Source organism: Myotis daubentonii, chromosome 3 (genome assembly GCF_963259705.1).
Source record: "Myotis daubentonii chromosome 3, mMyoDau2.1, whole genome shotgun sequence".
Lineage (NCBI taxonomy): Eukaryota > Metazoa > Chordata > Mammalia > Chiroptera > Vespertilionidae > Myotis > Myotis daubentonii.
In genome coordinates, this window is record NC_081842.1 from 8,294,693 (window position 1) to 8,307,047 (window position 12,355).

Below are 12,355 nucleotides of genomic sequence, written 5' to 3' on the forward strand. Positions count from 1 at the left end.
AGGGCTCATTTCTTTTCTTTTCTTTCTTTCCTTTAATATATTTTTATTGATTTCAGAGAGAAAGGGAGAGGGAGAAAGAGATAGAAACGTCGAGGATGAGAGAAAATCATTGATCGGCTGCCTCCTGCACGCCCCCCGACTGGCGATCGAGCCCGAAACCTGGGCATGTGCCCTTGACGGGAATCAAACCCGGGACCCTTCTGTCTGTGGGCCGACGCTCTATCCACCGAGCCAAACCGTCCAGGCGAGGGCTCATTTCTTGAGGAGACCCTGAGCTCTGGAGTCTGGGGACCTGGTCGGGGCTGGCAAGGTGGGTGTGCCCTCCCAGCCTCAGTGTGGACGAGCCATAGAGGATACCCCATGAGATCAGCGGTAGGTACGGTGTCAGGACATCTTTTTACCAATTTCTCTGTATTTTGATGCTGTTTTTGTGAAGGCTTAACAGATACTGGATAGGTTATTGTGAGGATCTAGGCTTCTTCATTTGGAGTAAATGCTGTCTAACGAAGATTTCCTGTTGGAAGTTAAAATTCTTAATCCCATGGTCTAGGTGAGGAGCAGGAACCGGTGGGCAGCGGGAGGGGGTATTGCGGACCACGAGGGTGTATGCGGGGGGAGTCGCTTATGTGTGTGTTCTCTGGTGTGGGTACTTAGGTCGTACGTGCCGCCGGGAAAGCCTCAGAACTAGCAACACGTTCTTCAGACGCCAAGTTGCTTATGAAGAACCATGGCATTCAGTACTTTGGAACCCAAAAAGCTGTGACTAAAGACAGAAGTGAACCTGTTTCTGTGGTTGCTGCAAGGTTGGATCTTTAGGTTGGGAGCCTTGGGGTCCACTGTGGTTTGTTGGTGAGGAGAGGACCTGGGTCGCCATTACGTGGGCTTCCCAGGCCCCTCTGCGCGGCCCCCAGGAGGTCAGCTATGCCGTCAGGTAGCGTAGACCTTGTTTAATAATTACTCACTTAGTTGGGGCTCCCCCCCCCCCCCAGTGCCAGCGCCCCATTTGGTGTTGGGGGCAGAGGTGACCACCGTTAGACCTCACACAGACTGGCAGGAAGCATGTGTGAAGTCATTTGTTCTTCATGCATATATAGAGCCCTGAGGGCTACATTTAGTGGGCAGCTGGGGAGGCGAGGTGACAGTAATGAACATATACACTGGAGATGCCAGATGAACTGTGCTGAGGGATCTGCGTGGGGCTGTGCAGCGTGATGGGCAGTGTGGGTGCTGGTGGGGAGCAGACGACCCTCACAGGGTATGGCAGGGAGCAAATACCCAGCACCAGCCAGCTTGGCAGGCAGGCGGGCAGGCGCAGTGAGGCTGGTGAGGGCTGGGGAGTGTAGGGGGCAGGCCCAGGAGGCCAGGGCGCCTGGCTTAGCAGACATGAGGGGGTGGCTTCTGTCCTTGGTTCTGTTCAGTGGAAGGCACATGGGGTCACTGGGGCGTGGGCCGGCCTTGGCATGATCCCCACTGGGTGGAGAGAACTCTGGCTTCCCCATGGGACAAGAGTGGAAGTCAGGAGAGGTGATGGGGCTGGTGACACAGTGGCAGAGAGCAGACAGGCTTGCTGGCAGGTTGAGTGTGCGTATGGGAGTCTGTGGGATATGTGTGTACATGTGCGTCTGTGTATGTGCCTGCATGTGCTGCATGTGTGCACACATGTGTGTGACTGACAGAGGCAGCACTGGGAGGCGCACACTCGTCCCCCGATTGGTCCCCAGCAGGGCTCTTCACGCAGAGTCGTCCTTTGGAGTTTGTGTCTGCCTTAAACCTTATGCTGCTGCTTGGCAGCACGACAGTCACCTCGGGGACAAATGGCTCGACAGCGCCCAGGCGCTGGCCAGCTGTGGGCTCTTAGCCTCAGTGTGTAGCCGGACTTTTGAGATGTCTCTCTGCCTGGCCTTTGGCCAAGGCCCCTGGCTGGCCGCACCGCCCTCCGGATGCTGGGCGGAGGGGCTGCACCTCCTCGGGGTTTGCGGACCTGCCCCCACGCCTGCAGGAACAGGGGAGGCAGAGCCAGGTCTGACTAGGAAGAGGGGAGGGACGTGTGCCTCGTCCTACTTCCCACCAGGATGGCAGGACGGCCTCACAGCGGAAGGCACATGGCGAGAGGTTCCGAGCCTGCAGGGCCCCGGTCATGTGACCCGTGACCAAAGGCTGGAGGCTGGGCAGGAGGCTCCTGCTCTAGGGAGAGATGGATGTGAAGGGTGGCCCTGGATTCAGGGGCCCAAGGGGGCTGAGGAAATGTCTAGCTCCGGGGCAGGTCCAGGAGGCGGCTAGAGCAGGGTTCCCACACCTAGTCATGTGTCCAAGACGCTATTTATACCCACAGCACAGGCGCACACTTCACACACACACCATATTCACACCACACGCCACGCACACAGGGTTTTGTTTCTTTAAAGACAGATCTGAAGCAGTTATGGCAAATGTTCCATCTCAGTGATGGGTGCTGTGCGTTTGAGACGCTGCTTTGTTTGCCTCTTTAAAATTGAAAACATGGGAAATGAGGACCCATTTGTAATACCTTAACCAGTAAAGAAATTAAAAAAAAATTAAAAACATATGCAAGTGCTATGAGAGGGACATAGGAAAGGGCTCCTCCCGGGACAGAGCGCTCCTGCAGGGAGGCTGCCCTCAATCAAGTGAGAGGACAGGTGTCAGCCATGAATCAGGTGAGGACAGTGGTCAGCTGAACCCCGCTGCCCGCAAACCTTGGGTGAGGGGGGATCTCATGTGGCCAGTGGGCAGGGTGCTGGGGGCAGAGCCCAGCCCTCGGGTGCGTCCGGAGGAGCCTGTCTGTGGTCAGCATGACCTGGGCCCCGGGGTGCTCTGCGCACGGCTAGGCCAGGCTCTGGTTGGTGAGAGTGTCTGTTCCCATCCGGCCTCTGCTTCTCTTCCTGATGCTTACAGGAGGGTGTGCTCCCGGGAAAAACAGCTGGTGTAAGAGGAGAGGCCAGGAGAGCAGGATCCATTGCAGAAGGCGGGTGGGGACCACTGGGACGGCACTGCTGGGTGCAGCCTCCTCACCCTCTGTGGTCGGAAGCTCAGCGGAGACACTGGGGTGGAACGGGTGCAGCGGAAGTCAGGAACAGCTCAGGTAGTTTTCATTGACTCCAGGATCTACTATTAAATACTCCTTTGCCGTAGAGTTCTGCATGTGTTAGGAGCAGGTTCAGCCCATGTGGGCAGCAAATCAGTGCAGGCCAGTCTCCCCTCTCCCGCCAACACCGAGACAGCCCAGGGCCGGGCAACAGCTCCGCACAGCCACAGGCACCCAGGCCCCCTCTGATGTCCCTGTCAGCCTGCAGCTCTGTCCTCTTGGTTATGACTTGTGGCTTCAGAAAGGCTGCTCCAGCCTTGCCATTTCACCTGCATTCCAGGCTGGAGGGGGAGAAGGGCCCAGCTGGGCTGTTTCCTTTGGAAGAGCTCCACCCAGAGGCTTTTACCGCCATCTCCTTGGCCGACGTGGCTGTCCCAGCTGCAGGGTGCTGGGACCTTACCCTTCGCTGAGCCTGCGTCTGCCTGACAGCGTGTCCATCCTGTTGGTATGAAGTGGGGGACAGTGAGTTTTGCACTGGCAGTGTGTGGGGGGAGCACTTTCCTCTCCCCTCAAGGTCCTGCTGGCTGGTCTAATAATCAAATCCACATGAGACAGATTAGCCCTAGAAAATGGCCAAATTGAATACATATGTCCACATGGAACCCCACATGCACGAGAGGTTCCGAGGCAGACAGGGACAGTGAGGGATGTAAGACATTCTGAGTTAGGGGTGAGGCAAGGTTCCTGGGGGCCGCAGCGGGCCATTGCAGGATGACGAGAAGAGCAGATGTTCAGTAATTAGTTTGTGCCGCCCTATAGAGAGGCCAAAAAAGGTGATCTCTGATCATCTCTTATTAAGTACAAGGCCCCTAATTCAATTCTTCTAGGCTGGTGGGGGTAGGGACAGAAGTTTCTCTTGAGCCCATAGGATCTTGGTTGTCTTTGGCTCAAAACAACCTACAGACCACAGAAGCATATTTTGGGGTGCTCATTCTGAACCCCTGTAGCAGCCATCTCCTTCCTACCACTTCTCAGGGTAGTCAGTACTCCAAAAATCAGGTGTATCCTTGACCTTTGACCTGGATGTGATAAAAAGAAGGCATCTTCTCCATTTCTCCGTTCTTCCCTTTTCGCTGCACTTGGCACACATTGGCTGTTCTGCAACTGTTGCCCTGCATTTCTGGTTTTCGGTGTGGGGGCTGGTCGGGTCCTGGCTTTCAGTCTCTGTGAAAGTAAAAAAAGTCGACAGCCACTGCCTCGAGCAGGACCTCTCCCTAAGTGCTCCCCCGCCTGGAGTGGGGCCCACCCCCGGACGTGGGCAGCTGGGCACTTTCCCCTGGACCCCGCAGCAGTTGCCCCAGGCCACCCACGCTCCTGGCTGCTCTCACCATCCTGGTGAGCAGAGATTTTAACTCGGGGTGAAAAGGAAAACTGGTAGAAAACTAAATGTGCTAAGCTGGCAGTTTAGAAAAAATTAATTCGGTCAAACTACTTGTAGTTGGGGGGCAGTACAATCCCCTAACTAATAAGGATGAGTCCAAGATTTGACTCATGTGCATAAAACCAGTGGGGAATGAAGTATGGTAGCAATCATCTCAGGTAGAAACTATAGTTTAACTTTAACCCTGCTGTTTGGTTTCTGTACTTGTTTGTTTTGTTTAACAATAGAAACGTTATTTTGATTTTCTGGATTATATAAATTATCCCATTGGTTGTGGTCATACTGGTCTTAGAAAGTGCATTTTCCTTTACCTGGGAAGAACAGCACAGTTATCCCAAGGTCAGAGGGCTCCAGTTAACGTGTCCCTGATGACCCAGTGATCCGGAGACCCAAAACTATAATTTAGATAACATGCTTAAGTAAAACTGCTTCTGCTTCTGTAAACTGCTTTTTTGCAAACCAGGTTCCTCATTCCAAACCTTGGGATGTAATCAATACATTTGTGATCTTTGCCTATAAATCTGGTGTCGTGGCCATCTTATCACTATGAGATTTGGGAGATGCCCCCTCATAGTCCCGGATTTGCAATAAATGTGACTCTTTAATTCGAAAAAAGAGAAAAGGAAAACTGGTGAGCTCCTGCCCCCCTACAGATCCTGCCTCCCCGACGGGGAGGGGCTGATGGCAGGATAAGAGCTGGGCCACCTCCAGTGAGGGAGCCGCCCTGCAGGTCTGGCCCAGGACGCTCACAGGTAAGGGCAGGGCTGCTCTCCAGCAGAACCCCCGACCTCCCCGATGGAGCGAGGCACCGAGTGGAGGGTGGGAGAGAGAGAGTGGGAGTTGAGGGCCGCGCATCTCAGACCCCACTGTCTCCGTCCGAATCTGCACTCTCTGTGGGTCCGACTCTCCCTAAGCTCTGGCCACAGAAGAGTGGGTGGGTGAGTTACTTATCCCGGACCCTCCACCTTGCTTGCCTGGGAGGGCATCTGTCCCTCTAACACGTGGGAGGTCCCGCTGGCTGGCGTCTGTCCTTCTCCAGTCTGAGCTCAACTGTCAATATAAGAAACGTCCAAACCTGTAGAGAAATTTTTGTAAGAGTTTATTTGAGCCAAACTGATGACATAGGCCAGGGAACAAGATCTCAAAAGCTCTGCGATTTTGCAGCTTCTTACATACATTTGAAATCGAGAGATTACATGAAGGTGGGGGAAAGCGGGGCAGGGATTGGGTTACAGTACAGTTAACAAGATTTTCTCTCTCTCTCTCTCTCTCTCTCTCTCTCTCTCTCTCTCTCTCTGTTGTTGTTAATCCTCATCTGAGGGTTTCTTTTCCATTGATTTTTTTAGAGAGAGTGAAAGGGAGGGGGAGAGACAGGGAGAGAAACATCGACATAAGAGACACCAATTGGTTGCTTCTCGGCACGCACCACAACCAGGGCCAGGGATCGAGCCTGCAACCCTTTAGCCCACAGGCATTAATCATTGAGCAAAGCCGGCTAGGGCAAGCTTGTACTCCCTTGAGGGTTAACACTCCCTTCCAGGGTTATTGCTTTCGGTTTTTCAAAGGTGTGTTAACCTAGATGCAGGATAACAATGGACTGGGCGGGCGTAAAACCTTCCGCTAAAGAAGTTATAGGCCTGGGCAGGGCTGCCCCCCATGAGCTGCCCAGCTAGGAATTTATGATCAGATCATCTGGTGAGAATACTTCACATAGAACCCCCTTTTCACCCACAAAGCAAAGGCAGGACTGGGTGAATAAGACATCTTGTTGGCGTCTGCCTTACAGTCATTTCTAGGGCCTCCACCTCAACATTGCTGTCTGTCAGGATTTCGACAGATGATTTCTGAGTCCATAGTATCTCCCAGCCAGGGTGAGCCAATGCTTTTGTCTGCCACTGATGTCATGTGACTAACTGGAATGACAGAGCCAACCGTCCCGTGTCAATGCCACTGTCCCGAGTGGCTGGTGAGCCCTTGAGAGCAGAGGGCCAAGCCGAGGGGTGCCGAGAGTTAAACACATGGGAACTGATGGACTGAAAAGCCCAGATGACAGGTGACCAGAACATGGCCTTGACTCCTCACTGTTGGCTGCATGTGGACCTGATGGCATTTGGTCTGTGTTGGGTTGAGCAGCGGTTTCTTTCGGGATTATCATCAGGTTAAAACGCAAGGGGCAGGAGGAGGCAGTTCCGCAGGTGAGCACACGTTCAGGGCGTGTGGCAGGATCGGTGCCCGAGGTAGGCTCGGGCATGGGGCTCTGAGAACAGGCCATGCACAGGGACCACACCTGCGTGACAATGAACTTGAACCAGCAGCTTCCTACATGTGATGGGTTTTATGCTACGAAATCAGCACCCAGGCATTTGAGAGCGAGGAGTTCTCTGTGGTCTTGCTAGTGGTTTAGTTCCTGTCGATTAGGTGCGGGGAGTGTTGCGCAGGGTGAGAACCTGGCCCTGCCCAGCAGCCCCATGTGATGCCGGAGTGGATGGACAGGTGGCCAGGCCAGGGGTCCAGAGGGCTTGGCACAGGCCCCACCTCGGCACACGTGGCAGGAGGTGGAAAGGTTTCCTGGTGAATTAAGTTGTATACCCGGCTCCCACCTGAGGGACCTGCTGGTGAGAGAGAGGATGCGCACCTGTGGCGGAGCTGGCGGTATTGCTGCACCCTGCCCGGTTTGAGGACAGCGAGGATTGGGATGAGGGGCAAAGACTCGCCCCGTAATGACTCAGCATTTGACTAGACACCCACCCAACTGTTCGTTTCACAGATGTTGGTTACTGTTACTGCCAGGGCCTGTGGTGGGAATGGGTACAGAAAACCATAAACGGTGTGTCTTCCCTTGTCTGTCAAGGTGAGCTCCCACGAGAGCGCACTGATGGGCACTGTCCCACCAGGGCACCAGAGAAGCTGGTGCAGGGAGGGATCTTAGAACCTGTGTCCAGTGGTCTCAGGCAGCAGAGCCGGGCGCGGGGGTGGGGGCCTGGGGCCACCTCTGCTGTGGTCAGCGTGTGTCTGCCCAGGCGCGGTCTTGTCCTGGGTCTGGACTGCAGGCCTCAGCTGGCCAGGTGGAGCCAGCTGCCCATGATGGGAGAGAGGATTCAGGAAAACTGCACCGAGCTCTCAGCCAAGGTCAGGGTCGCCCTCGAAGTCCCACATGAAGACCACACGAAGTCTGTGTCAGAATGGGATCTCTCCAGGTGAGACTCGATTGGGCTGCCCTTTGGGAAGGTGCTGGAAAACATGTTGTTTAAGGTGCTCAGAGGGCCAGGGATGAGACAGGTCACTGCGGGGCAAACGTGACTGTGAGTCGGGGCTACTAAACCAGCCCATGTCCTGTCTGGTTTGGAACCAGGGGAGGTAAAAATGTCAGCTATTCACTGATCTGTTGAAGAACACGTCTTACATGTGCATCCACGCGGCTTCCTGATCTAAGCCCCAGGGTTAGAGGGCGTTCCCACCAGGCATAGTAACTGCACCTCCCCTGCAGCGTGGGATTGGCCTGGGGTCCTCCGGCAGGAGGGTCACAGGATGGGGGCCCGGGGGCCTGGCAAGGAGGGGCTGACAGCAGACCACCCAGTGCTCAGTGGGCAGTGGGTGAGCAGCGGCTATCCAGAGATGGCTGGAGGGCCAGGTGCGACCTCCCAGTGGTAAAGCAAGTTTAACCCAGGCTGTCATGACTCGTCCACAGACCAGCAGACACCATGGTCAAGGGGCCTGAGCAGGAGCTGGAGGGCTGGATGTGGGCCGCTTACAGTGGGTGCACACTCGTTGGTGAAGACACCTTCTGAGCACAGATGGGTGGGAAGGTCCCGGAGGGAGGGTTCCTGGCCGCCTGGTGCCCTGGGAAGGTGGACGAGCCGAGTCAGCTCCACGGGGTGTTCCTCCCAAGAGCCCATGGGTGGCACAGGAGGAGGTGGCCGTGGTCGAGTGTTGGGAGGGTGAGGCTGCCAGTGTCGCTGATGTGCGTCTCTCAAGCCCCCCTGTTCACAGCTGGTTTGTGCAGGTCGACAGGATTTGTGGGGACATTTTTTGTTGATCCAGGCACATGGCATGTGTAAGGACTAGGCTGTGGATGTTGCCGGGCTTGGCAGACTCCAGGGCTGCCTGACCCCTGCAGGCAAGACTGTGAGGGGGGCCGTGGGTGCAGTGCCCAGGTGACCCGCCCCCAGAAGGCCCAGCAGCCGCCGCTGGGACTTGCTGTGCCTTGAGAATGGCCCAGTGTCTTCTTCCTAAAGTAGCCCGTGCTCTGCCTTCTCCACACAGGAGAGCACACTGGCTGGCCCTTCTCGTCGCCCCCCTCCCACCTCGTTCCGGTGCTGCTCCCCGTGGCATTTGTCTCCTGGAAGCTGTGCAGGTGAAAGCAGAGGGATTTCATGCCAAGAGCAGGTCTGCATTCTGCTCCCAGATGCACCACTAGCTTGGGCTGCACTTTCTCCTTTTCCCCCCAAATGGGAGGTGCACATGGCCATGCCCCCTGGTGATGGGCACTTCCCCCTGTGCGGCAGCATTTCGTCTGCATCTTGAGTCCTGGGCCAGGGCTGCTGGAGTGAGAAGGCCCCGAGAGGCACTCACCACTCGCAGGGAGATGGGGTGCCTGGCAAACGGCAGGACCCCTGGGCCCTGGGGAGCAGTCAGTCCCCTCTCAGCTCTCACAGCACTGTCTCTGCCCGCCTCCACAGGGGAGGGGCCAGAAACTAGCCCAGCTGGTCAGACCAGGAAGCTCGGGACTGGTGTCCACCACTGGAGGCCTGAGGGGCTTTTCTGATAGCACTCTTTTTAAAAATATATATATTTTATTTTTTTTACAGAGAGGAAGGGAGAGAGAGAGAGTTAGAAACATCGATGAGAGAGCTACCTCCTGCACACTCCCTACTGGGGATGTGCCCACAACCAAGGTACATGCCCTTGACCGGAATTGAACCTGGGACCTTTCAGTCCGCAGGCCGATGCTCTATCCACTGAGCCAAACCGGTTAGGGCTGATCACATTCTTTTTTAAAGATCATAGAAATAATGCATCCCCATTTCCCAAGATAAAATCCATGAGGCTTTTGTAACCGGGGGCTCTGAGCATGGGACTGAGTCGCTCATGGTAGTCGGCAGCCCGGGGGACACCCTTTGGTTGTTGGGGCGTCTGCTATGCCCGCCAGGGACTCAGCGTAACCTTGTTGGCAGGTGCCGTGAAAACGACGACTGGCCAAACACACCTTTCCGGGTCTGTGGGCACAACTCGGGTCGGCACTAACCTGTCACTAAAGCAGCAGCAGAGGTTGGATGTCATATCCATGATTCAGGGGAAGGCTTGGCTTCTCTTCGGTATTTTTTCTTGCTAGGTCTGCTTTATTGCTTAGGAGGAAATTTGTCTGAGGAGAAAAATTAAACTTATATTTCCTTTTGAAACTTTTTATTTTGAAATCTAAAGAAATTTCTATCAGGAAAACCAGACACAGGCTAATCCCAGGTGTTCAGGCTGACACCGCAGAGAGCCAGGTTGGAAGCCAGCATCTGAAAAGTCTCCTGTGCGTTGAGGCCTTTCGGTGAATTACATTTTGTAAATCTGCGTGGTAGCGACCGTCTTTTTTAGAGGGGAGGTGGAGAGACCTTGTTTTTCAGGCCACACTTCAGAGCCCTGGTCTCACACCCTTGTCCCTTCAAAGCAAGGTGCAGCTCATGCTGGCGCCCGCTGGGAGCCGTGGGGGAGGCGGGAAAGATCTGGGCTGTGCCCAACCCCAGCAGCCGGTCTGACGACTGGCTCAGCTTTCAGTTCTTTAAGGTTGGAGGAGCCGGGCTGAGCAGGTGGGGAGCCCGCCCTGAGGTGGAGGTGGCCGTGCAGAGAGGAGAGGAGCCGGAGGAAGGGCAAGGAGCTGGACAGGACCTGGGAGCGCAGGGTGGCAGCTGGCCTCGGCCCTCCAGGTAATGCCACTGTGGAGCCTGCAAAGGTGTGGTTTCGGTTGTTGGCCGTAGTTTATGTTTCTCTTTACTTTTTCTGTCTCTGCTTTTTTCTGTAAGGTTAAAAAAAATAGCTTGCCTCCTCTCAGGAAAAGGTCGAAGTGTCATTAGCAAGGTACAGGTCAGGACCATAATACCGGCCACCCCAGCACCCCTCCCCCCGCGCCATGCCCAGCGACAAAGGCCAGGTGTGGGCGGCCCGGGCATCACAGGCTGATCCCTCAGGACCTCACACACCATCCAAATCCTTGAGGCTTAAAAGGACCAGGTGACCAGGAGACAGTCCACCTGTGGGAACCGGCAGGAGCTTCCGTGGAGAAGGAACTCGCCCAGCCTGGGCAGTAACTCCCATGGCCCCATGCATGTGCTCATGTCCCGGGAGAAGGGTGGTGACTGCATCCCACAGAGCAGGCCGGCAGGCAGGATGGCGTGGGGGGAGCCCCGAGGCTTCTCCATGGTTACGCAGTCACCCTGCAGGACTCCCGATGGGACGGGGGAGCAAACTCCACCCGAGCGAGAGGCTACTGAGGCTAGAGCAGAAGTGGATTCCAGCCGGACACAGGCAAGTGCCCAAAGAGCGGGGCCACCGCAGGCCCCTCGGTCCTCGCCCAGGAGCCCCGAGGCGATGGCGCCGTCACATCGTCACACCACAGGCTGGGCACTCGATGGTCTGCATGTCCTGGGCAGGAGAACGGGTACCTGCCTTTTAATACGTTCCTACATTGAAATGCTCGCAGCCAGTTTAACAAGAATGACAGAGGGCAGTGATGCTGATGATAACTAGTCCCTGGTCTAGTGCATTTCACAACTCACTCATTTAACTCTCGTAACCTGGTGGTGAAGGAAGTACCCCCACTCTATAGAGGAGGAAGTGGAGGCTCAGAGAGGCTCAGTCCTTTCTCCAGGTCACACAGCCTGGTGTTGGGGAGGCCAGGATTTGAACCCGGTCATGTGCTCCTATTCACTCCTCCCTCTCCCAGAAAGACGAGGCTTGCACTGACCCAGCAGGCTTTCCTGGTGGAGGTCTGAGTCTGTGCAGGCTGTTATAACACAACGCCATAGGTTGGCGGCTTTAAAGAAACAGACATTGATTTCTCATAGTTCCTGAGGCTGGAAGTCCCAGATCAAGGCACAGGTGCCTGGAGAGGCCTGCGTCCTGGCTCATAGACAGTGCCTTCTTGCTGGGTCCTCACGGGTGGGAGAGTGACGGCACTCTCTGGGGTTTCCTTATAAGGACACTAATCCGTTCATGGGGGCTCCACCCTCATGACCTAAGTCACCTCCCAGAGGCCCCTCCTCCAATACCTCCACGTGGGGCATTTGGTTTCAACAGATGAATTTGGGGAGCGGGCACAAATATTCGGCCCACAGCAGAGAGCGAGCATTGTGGGAGGAAATCAAGTTATAGCCAAACAACATTGCCACCTGCATCAGGAACAGACCCCAGGCCCCGCGGCAGCCTGTGGGGGTGGTGGCGAAGGTTCCTCTTTTGACCACGTACTTCTGCATGGTTTGAAAGTTTTGTAGCAAGAATCTATTACTTTCTGCTAACGCACAAAATCTCATTCTTTACAAAATCATTCTTTTTAAAAAAATTGATCTTAGAGAGAGAGAAACATCAATTGGTTGCCTCCTGCATATGCCCCAACTGGGGACCGAACCCACAACCTGGGTGGGTATGTGCCCTAACTGGGAATGGAACCTGCCACCTTTTGGTGTATGGGACGATGCTCTAACCAACTGAGCTACACTGGCCAGGGCTTTACAAAGTCCTTTTAAAAACACAGAGTTCAAGAGTTGGGGTGTTTTTGCTAGAAATGTTTCATTCGGTCACAGAACGGGCAGCCAGTCTACGCCAGTGAGTGGCCACAGCGTCTCCGTCTCCCCGGTGAACAGGGGGTCTTTGGAGTTCCTCACTCACCA

The 12,355-nt window shown here is 55.1% G+C and overlaps 1 protein-coding gene across 6 annotated transcripts in view; it reads left to right on the forward strand.

Annotated features, from left to right (window-relative positions):
* AGPAT3 (1-acylglycerol-3-phosphate O-acyltransferase 3) overlaps positions 1-12,355 on the forward strand; it is a 70,539-nt gene that overhangs the window by 21,550 nt on the left and 36,634 nt on the right. Inside the window, exon 1 of one of the 6 annotated variants that reach the window (XM_059686646.1) lies at positions 218-376. The exons of 2 other annotated variants lie outside the window; for them this stretch is intronic. The gene's annotated coding sequence lies outside the window, so the exon portion shown is untranslated. Of the gene's footprint in view, positions 1-217; positions 377-3,383; positions 3,566-10,254; positions 10,397-12,355 lie in introns of those variants that run through there. 3 more of the 6 variants (XM_059686644.1, XM_059686650.1, XM_059686649.1) reach the window with 3 other exon arrangements.